The sequence below is a fragment of the Odocoileus virginianus genome, chromosome 19, assembly GCF_023699985.2.
Source record: "Odocoileus virginianus isolate 20LAN1187 ecotype Illinois chromosome 19, Ovbor_1.2, whole genome shotgun sequence".
Classification (NCBI taxonomy): domain Eukaryota; kingdom Metazoa; phylum Chordata; class Mammalia; order Artiodactyla; family Cervidae; genus Odocoileus; species Odocoileus virginianus.
Window position 1 is genome coordinate 57081438 of NC_069692.1, and position 6000 is coordinate 57087437.

At 45.6% G+C, this 6000-nt stretch overlaps 1 protein-coding gene across 4 annotated transcripts in view; it reads right to left on the minus strand.

Moving 5' to 3' along the window:
• The window catches only part of PHF3 (PHD finger protein 3), a 95957-nt gene extending 92305 nt beyond the window's left edge, over nt 1-3652 (minus strand). Inside the window, exon 1 of one of the 4 annotated variants that reach the window (XM_070450227.1) lies at nt 3564-3652. The gene's annotated coding sequence lies outside the window, so the exon portion shown is untranslated. Of the gene's footprint in view, nt 1-2073; nt 2276-3563 lie in introns of those variants that run through there. The other 3 variants (XM_020883641.2, XM_020883644.2, XM_020883639.2) reach the window with 3 other exon arrangements.
• Between the last annotated feature and the right edge of the window lie 2348 nt (nt 3653-6000).

Consider the following 6000-nt stretch of genomic DNA (forward strand, 5'->3'; position numbering starts at 1 on the left):
CATATCAATCTTTATATCATTAAGAAATCTTTAAAATATTGAAAACACTGACATGCCCACTTCCAAAACAAATTGGGAAATAAATAAAATAGATATCTTTAGTGTGTACATCATCATTGTGGAAGTGATGAACCACAAACCTCACAATTTTCAAAGTCTACAATTTTATAATGTTTTCATGTGACCATCTCACACAAATTATGAGTGAACTAAAACTTAAGGCTTTGTGTACAATCCACTATGCCATTCAAAATTCTGTCCAATAAAGTTACACTGTGACAAAAGATAAAACGTCAGGATAGTATTTAAGTTTTTGCTTAACTGTTTCTCTTCACCCTCACTCCATTATACAAATAATCCTAAATATTTAAATCTTGATCATTAAAAATGATCTAGGTTAAACACACAATGCATGGCAATAACTGTCCAGGCTATACATTAGGCAATTTCTCATACAATGTGTTTTGTGACTCTTGAAATATCTTCTTCTTTTATCTCTAATTCAACGATTTAACAGCTCCCATCTGAATCTGGTTTCTCAACCAAGAATACATTCCATAAGAATACAAATAGTACCTGAGTCTCAAATATTTTTAATCAAATCAATACTATCAATATCATTCCCTATGTAATTAAAGTGCAACATTAAAGAATTTTTTTTTTACTGTTCTTAAAAATCCAAGTGCTAGAAATATGTAAAAATTTGCCAAGTCATTTTTGTAGTTAAAAAATAAGATATCTACACTTCTGAAAAGATATTCCAGGATTCTCAGAGGGTGGTCTAAAAAATGAAAGAAACAGAGCCTAAGATGTACTGTTCCAGGAAAGAAATCCAGCAACCAGAAGTCCAAAAGAATCGATGAAATGTAGATGAATAAAAACATTTAGAAGTCAGCACTTCAAGAACCTTGCACTCCCTAACACTTTGGTGGTGATCCACAAACCTGAGAGGCTAATCAATAACTACATTTCCTCATTAAAAAATAATAAAGATCTTACCTCCAGGTTATTATCCTTAAAAATTAACTAAAAAAGATTTCATGAGGTATCTGTGTAAAGATTTTTAAAAAAAACATATAAAAAAAGACATAAAGGTAAAAACTTACCATGTCAAGGAAGAGAACCATTATTTATATTTTAGTACCCAAAACTAACTTTCATCAAAAATAATTTTATTAATTGCCTCAAACAGGGGCTCTGTACAGGGGTGGGATGGTGAGGGAGATGGGAGGGAGTTTCAAAAGGGAGGGGATATATGTGTATTTATGGCTGATTCATGTTGAGGTTTGACAGAAAACAGCAAAATTCTGTAAAGCAATTATCCTTCAGTGAAAAATAAATTTTAAAAAGTTTTATTAATTGCTATTATAAAATCAAAAATTATCAACCTTTCCCGATTCCAATACGCAAAACAATTATGATTTTAACATTATGGTTTTAAATATATAAAGACAACTTCCTTTCCATACGTCCATCCTGAACGTTGCTTTGAACCAATGTGGTTTTTCACCTACATTTACAGAGACCACTTCTCATAGATTTGACTTATCTGAATATGCAACAGATGGATATGTCACAGGATCACCTAGACAGTTATCTGACGTCTATCCCAAGAGCACTGAAAGCGTAACTAATTCAGTGTGATGGTTAAGGAAGTTCACTATCCTCCCAACCGATGTAAAAGCAGTATTAGTTACATTTTCACGTTCTTCAACAAATGGACCTACAAAGCATGCATGAAGTGGGGAAACTTGTCCCGTCACTGCTGCTGCTGCTAAGTCGCTTCAGTTGTGTCCGACTCTGCGACCCCACAGACGGCAGCCCACCAGGCTACCCAGTCCCTGGATTCTCCAGGCAAGAACACTGGAGTGGGTTGCCATTTCCTTCTCCAATGCATGAAAGTGAAAAATGAAAGTGAAGTCGCTCAGTCGTGTCCGACTCTTCGTGACCCCATGGACTGCAGCCTACCAGGCTCCTCCGTCCATCACTAACTCCTCACAAATCTCCGGTACAGCTACCAAGTAAAGCTTAAACTCTAAGGCTGTAGCTCTGCATACTTAACAAGAGGCTCACCTCGGTTGAGTGGATGTCTTTCTGCTGCTAAGGAACTGACTGAACTGTTACTGGTTTCATCAGCGCAGTAAGAACTGTTAAAATTACTTCCTTCAATTCTGTTACTATCATGGGGAAATGGAGTATATATTTTAAAATAGTGATGACGACGATGCTGATGCAGGGAAACTTCATTATCGTTATATACGTCCAGTAAACAGAACTGGGTAGAAATAATAAAGGAAAGGTAAAGGTCTAAGTGGTAATAATGGTAAAGAAATAACTATTTTAAACAATAATATTCAAACCCACCATGTGTGCTCTGGAATGAAGATACAAGTTCAACAACAGAATACTGCAAAAATTTCCTGGTTCTTTGACTCCTCTCTCGCCTACCAGAAAAACACATCTACAAGCATTTTCACAATCCCAAACACTTCATTCGAGAATCAAAAAATGGTAGCTAAATGAATGAATAATAGAAGCATAGTTTTGGAAGATCTCAACCAGCTTAGAAAAGGGAAGACAAGTTCGAACCCAAAATACTAACTAAATAGAAACAATGTAGTATTTAAGCACCACCCCCCCCACCAGCTTAAAATAACGTGGTAAAAGATCGTATTTGCGAAGGCTCAAATATCTCCGTTTCATTTTAAATTAAGTATCAATAAACGCAATGAAAATTAGGACTGGGAAGATATTAAAGCGTTGTTGCCGCCTACATTAATCACTATTCATGACCATGCAAATGATTCCTGAACAGCACCAATAGCCACACACTCTACTTCGAATCAGAGTCTTGAAAAGCAGCATTTAAAAACTCAAAGATGGGAACGAACGCTCGGACCCCGCGATACACGGCTGGAGAGAAGCAGGGGCGCTGTGCTGCACCAGCATTCTCCCCCTTTCTCCGTCCTCCCCGCCCCCCGGTCAGGTGACCAGCCATTTAGCACCATTAACACCCACGGGTCGACAAGTGGTTCATTAAATTACACGTATTGTCGAAGGCCAGGTTCCGGGCTCCTCACTTCAAACTGCAAAAGGAGGCGACGGTTTGGGGCCCGACCAAAAAAGCGCGCGGCCGCGGGAGGGAGGATGGAGCGCCGGCCCCGCGTCCCGGAGGCGGGGAGCCAGCTCGGCTCCGCGGCCGGACTCAGGGCCCAGGCTCGACGCTGCAGCGCCGGGGCGAGGCCTACGGGCTGGGCCTCCGGGCCGCGCCGCCGCGCCTTCCCGCCCGAGCGCCCGCGCGGCGGCGGGACTCACCCGAGGCAGGGGCACGGAGCCGGCAGGGAGGCCGCGGCCCGACCCTCGCCGGGCGGCCCCGCCGCCGCGACCCAAACGGTCGCGGGCGGCCGAGGCGGCGCGGGCAGGCCGAGGCGTTGCGCAAGAGGCCGGGGGTCGCCCCGGTCTGCGCGGGAGGGAGGCGCGTAGCCCGGAGGGCGGGAGGGCGCGGGGCGCGGGGCAAGGGGGGAGGGCCGCGCGTCGCCGGCCGCCGCCGCGCCGCCACTCACCAGCTCCGCCGACGAGCGCTACCTCAGGCAGCGAGGGAAGATGGTGGCCGCGCCGCGCGGAGGAGGGGGCCGGCGCGCCGAGAGGGGGTACGCGCGGGACGCAGGCGTCGCTGCCGCGGCCGCTTCCTCCTCACGGCCGGCCGGCCGCCGCGAATCCCGGCGCCCCGGCTTCTGCGCCGCCCTCCTCAGCCTTCGTGCAGCCGCCGCCGCTCAGCGCCAGAGCAGAGCGCGCCTCGTGGGGACCGTGCGGCGGCGCGAGACCCCGAGGCCATCTGCGTACGGCGGCGGCGGCCCGGCGGCTGGAGCGCGGCCGCGTCACGTGACCGCACTGTTTACCGTTCCGGGGCAGCGCCGCGCCTGCGCGCTGCGGGCCTCGGGCCTCCGAGGGCGCGGCCCTCCCGCGGCCCCGCCAGAGCTGCGCGCGCCCGCTCTTCCGCGGCTAGTTGACCGCCCGCTCAGTGTGATGCTGACGGGCAGGTCTCTCCCCCTGCGCTGCTCTTCATGAACGTGGCGTGGGTCCCAGAATGGCGGGCGAGGGCGGAACCGACCGACCCCGAGCCGAGGGATCTCTGCTGGCCCTGCACCACAGTCCGCTCATGGACTGCCTCGCCCTCTGCTTGCGCACGTTAACTATCCGCTCAGCTTTCAGGACTCGAGAGGCCGCCTCCTCCGAGAAGTGCTCCTGATCTAACTCAGCGGCTCTCAACAGTGGCCGTAGGTTTCCTGCAGGGCCCCAAAACGTTTCAGAGCGTCTCCGGTTCTTGCAATTGCCTAAGACTAAATTTTCTTCGTCTCCTTCAACCGAAGCAACGTGTAGCAGTTTAATGCAGAAGGAAATATGAGAATTCAGCCATTCTCTACTAAGGCAGATATTGCGGATATTTGCAAAAATTTAAAATAATGCCACTCTTTAAGTTTTGTTGGAGAATGTATTTTTCATAATAAATATTTTCTAACAATGTATTTCGTTATTTTTAAAATGTTCTTTAGTGTTCTTTGGTTTAATTTCTAAGTAAATATCAATACATGTAACTAGCTCACATAAACAAAAAGTCTACGAACTCTCTCAGTAATTTTCAAGAGCATATAGGGGTGGGTTCTGAGACCAAAAAGTCTGAAAACCGCTGGTTTAATTTACGTGCTTCCCCAGCAGGTAAGACTAACCCCTATCTCAACCCTACCAGGAATGTCTCCTAACTGGAGGAACCATTGCAATTAACCACTAAAAAATGATAGCTTTTCAAATTTATACTTGTTTATTTAAGCCTCGAGGCAACAGCAGGATGGCCACATTTAGGATGTAGTGTGAAGTATTAATAGAGCAATAGTTCATAGGCAGGTGGTGAAGATCTGATCTGTGCTCTACTCTATGGGGTGTTACGGTATTTTGAGCGCTCCCCAAACCAAATGCTTTTCCAGAAAGGAAGCTTAGATGGTTCTAATTCTGGAATCAGAGTTCAAGCCCTCTCCTGATTCATCAATTTCTCAGAACTTTGTTTTATAATATCTCTTTTTTAAAAGTTTTTTTTTTTTTTTTTTTTTGAGAAAGGTAAATAGAAATGAATAGTCAAGTTTTCTGTTGTGGTTTTTTTTTTTTTTTTTTTTTTTGCAGTATCTGGGATGAACTGCAAAAATAAATCTAACTTTACTCTTCTGTACCTCAATGTGAAATTTGAAAAAGGCCTTAGAAGATTATTGTCATGGGACTTCCCTGGTAGTCCAGTGATTAAGAAACCACCTGCCAATGCATGGGACATGGGTTCAATCCCTGGTTGGGAAAGATTCCACATATTGGGGGCAACTAAGCCTGTGCACCACAGCTATTCAGCCTACAAGTGCCTGGCCACAACAAGAGGAGCCACTGCAATGAGAAGCCCACACACAACTAAGGAATAGCCCTTGAGTAGAAATGAAGACCCAACACAGCCATTAATTAATTTTTTTACTTATTTTCATAAACAAAACTTCACCATAGTGGTGGTGAAAGTCACTCAGTCGTGGCAAACTCTTTGCAACTCCATGGACTGTCCATGGACTTCTCCAGGCCAGAATGCTGGAGTAGGTAGCCTCTCCTCCCTTCTCCAGGGGATCTTCTGAACCCAGGCATTGAACCGATGTTTCCCACGTTGCAGGCAGATTCTTTACCAGCTGAGCCACAAGGGAAGCCCAATAATACAGGAGTGGGTAGCCTATCCCTTCTCCAGAGGATCTTCCTGGCCCAGGATCTCCTGCATTGCAGGCAGATTATTGACCAATGGAGCTATGAGAAAAGCCCAAATTCCACCATAAAGGAATTCTTACAGGAGACCCTGAATAGAGGAGCATTAGATAGAAAATCCCCTTAGAAGAACTGGGGAAAATTTACCTTGTTAGAAAAATTTTCATATGTTTATGAAAAAATAAAATGGAATGACAAAGTATAGAAACCATAAGCCTT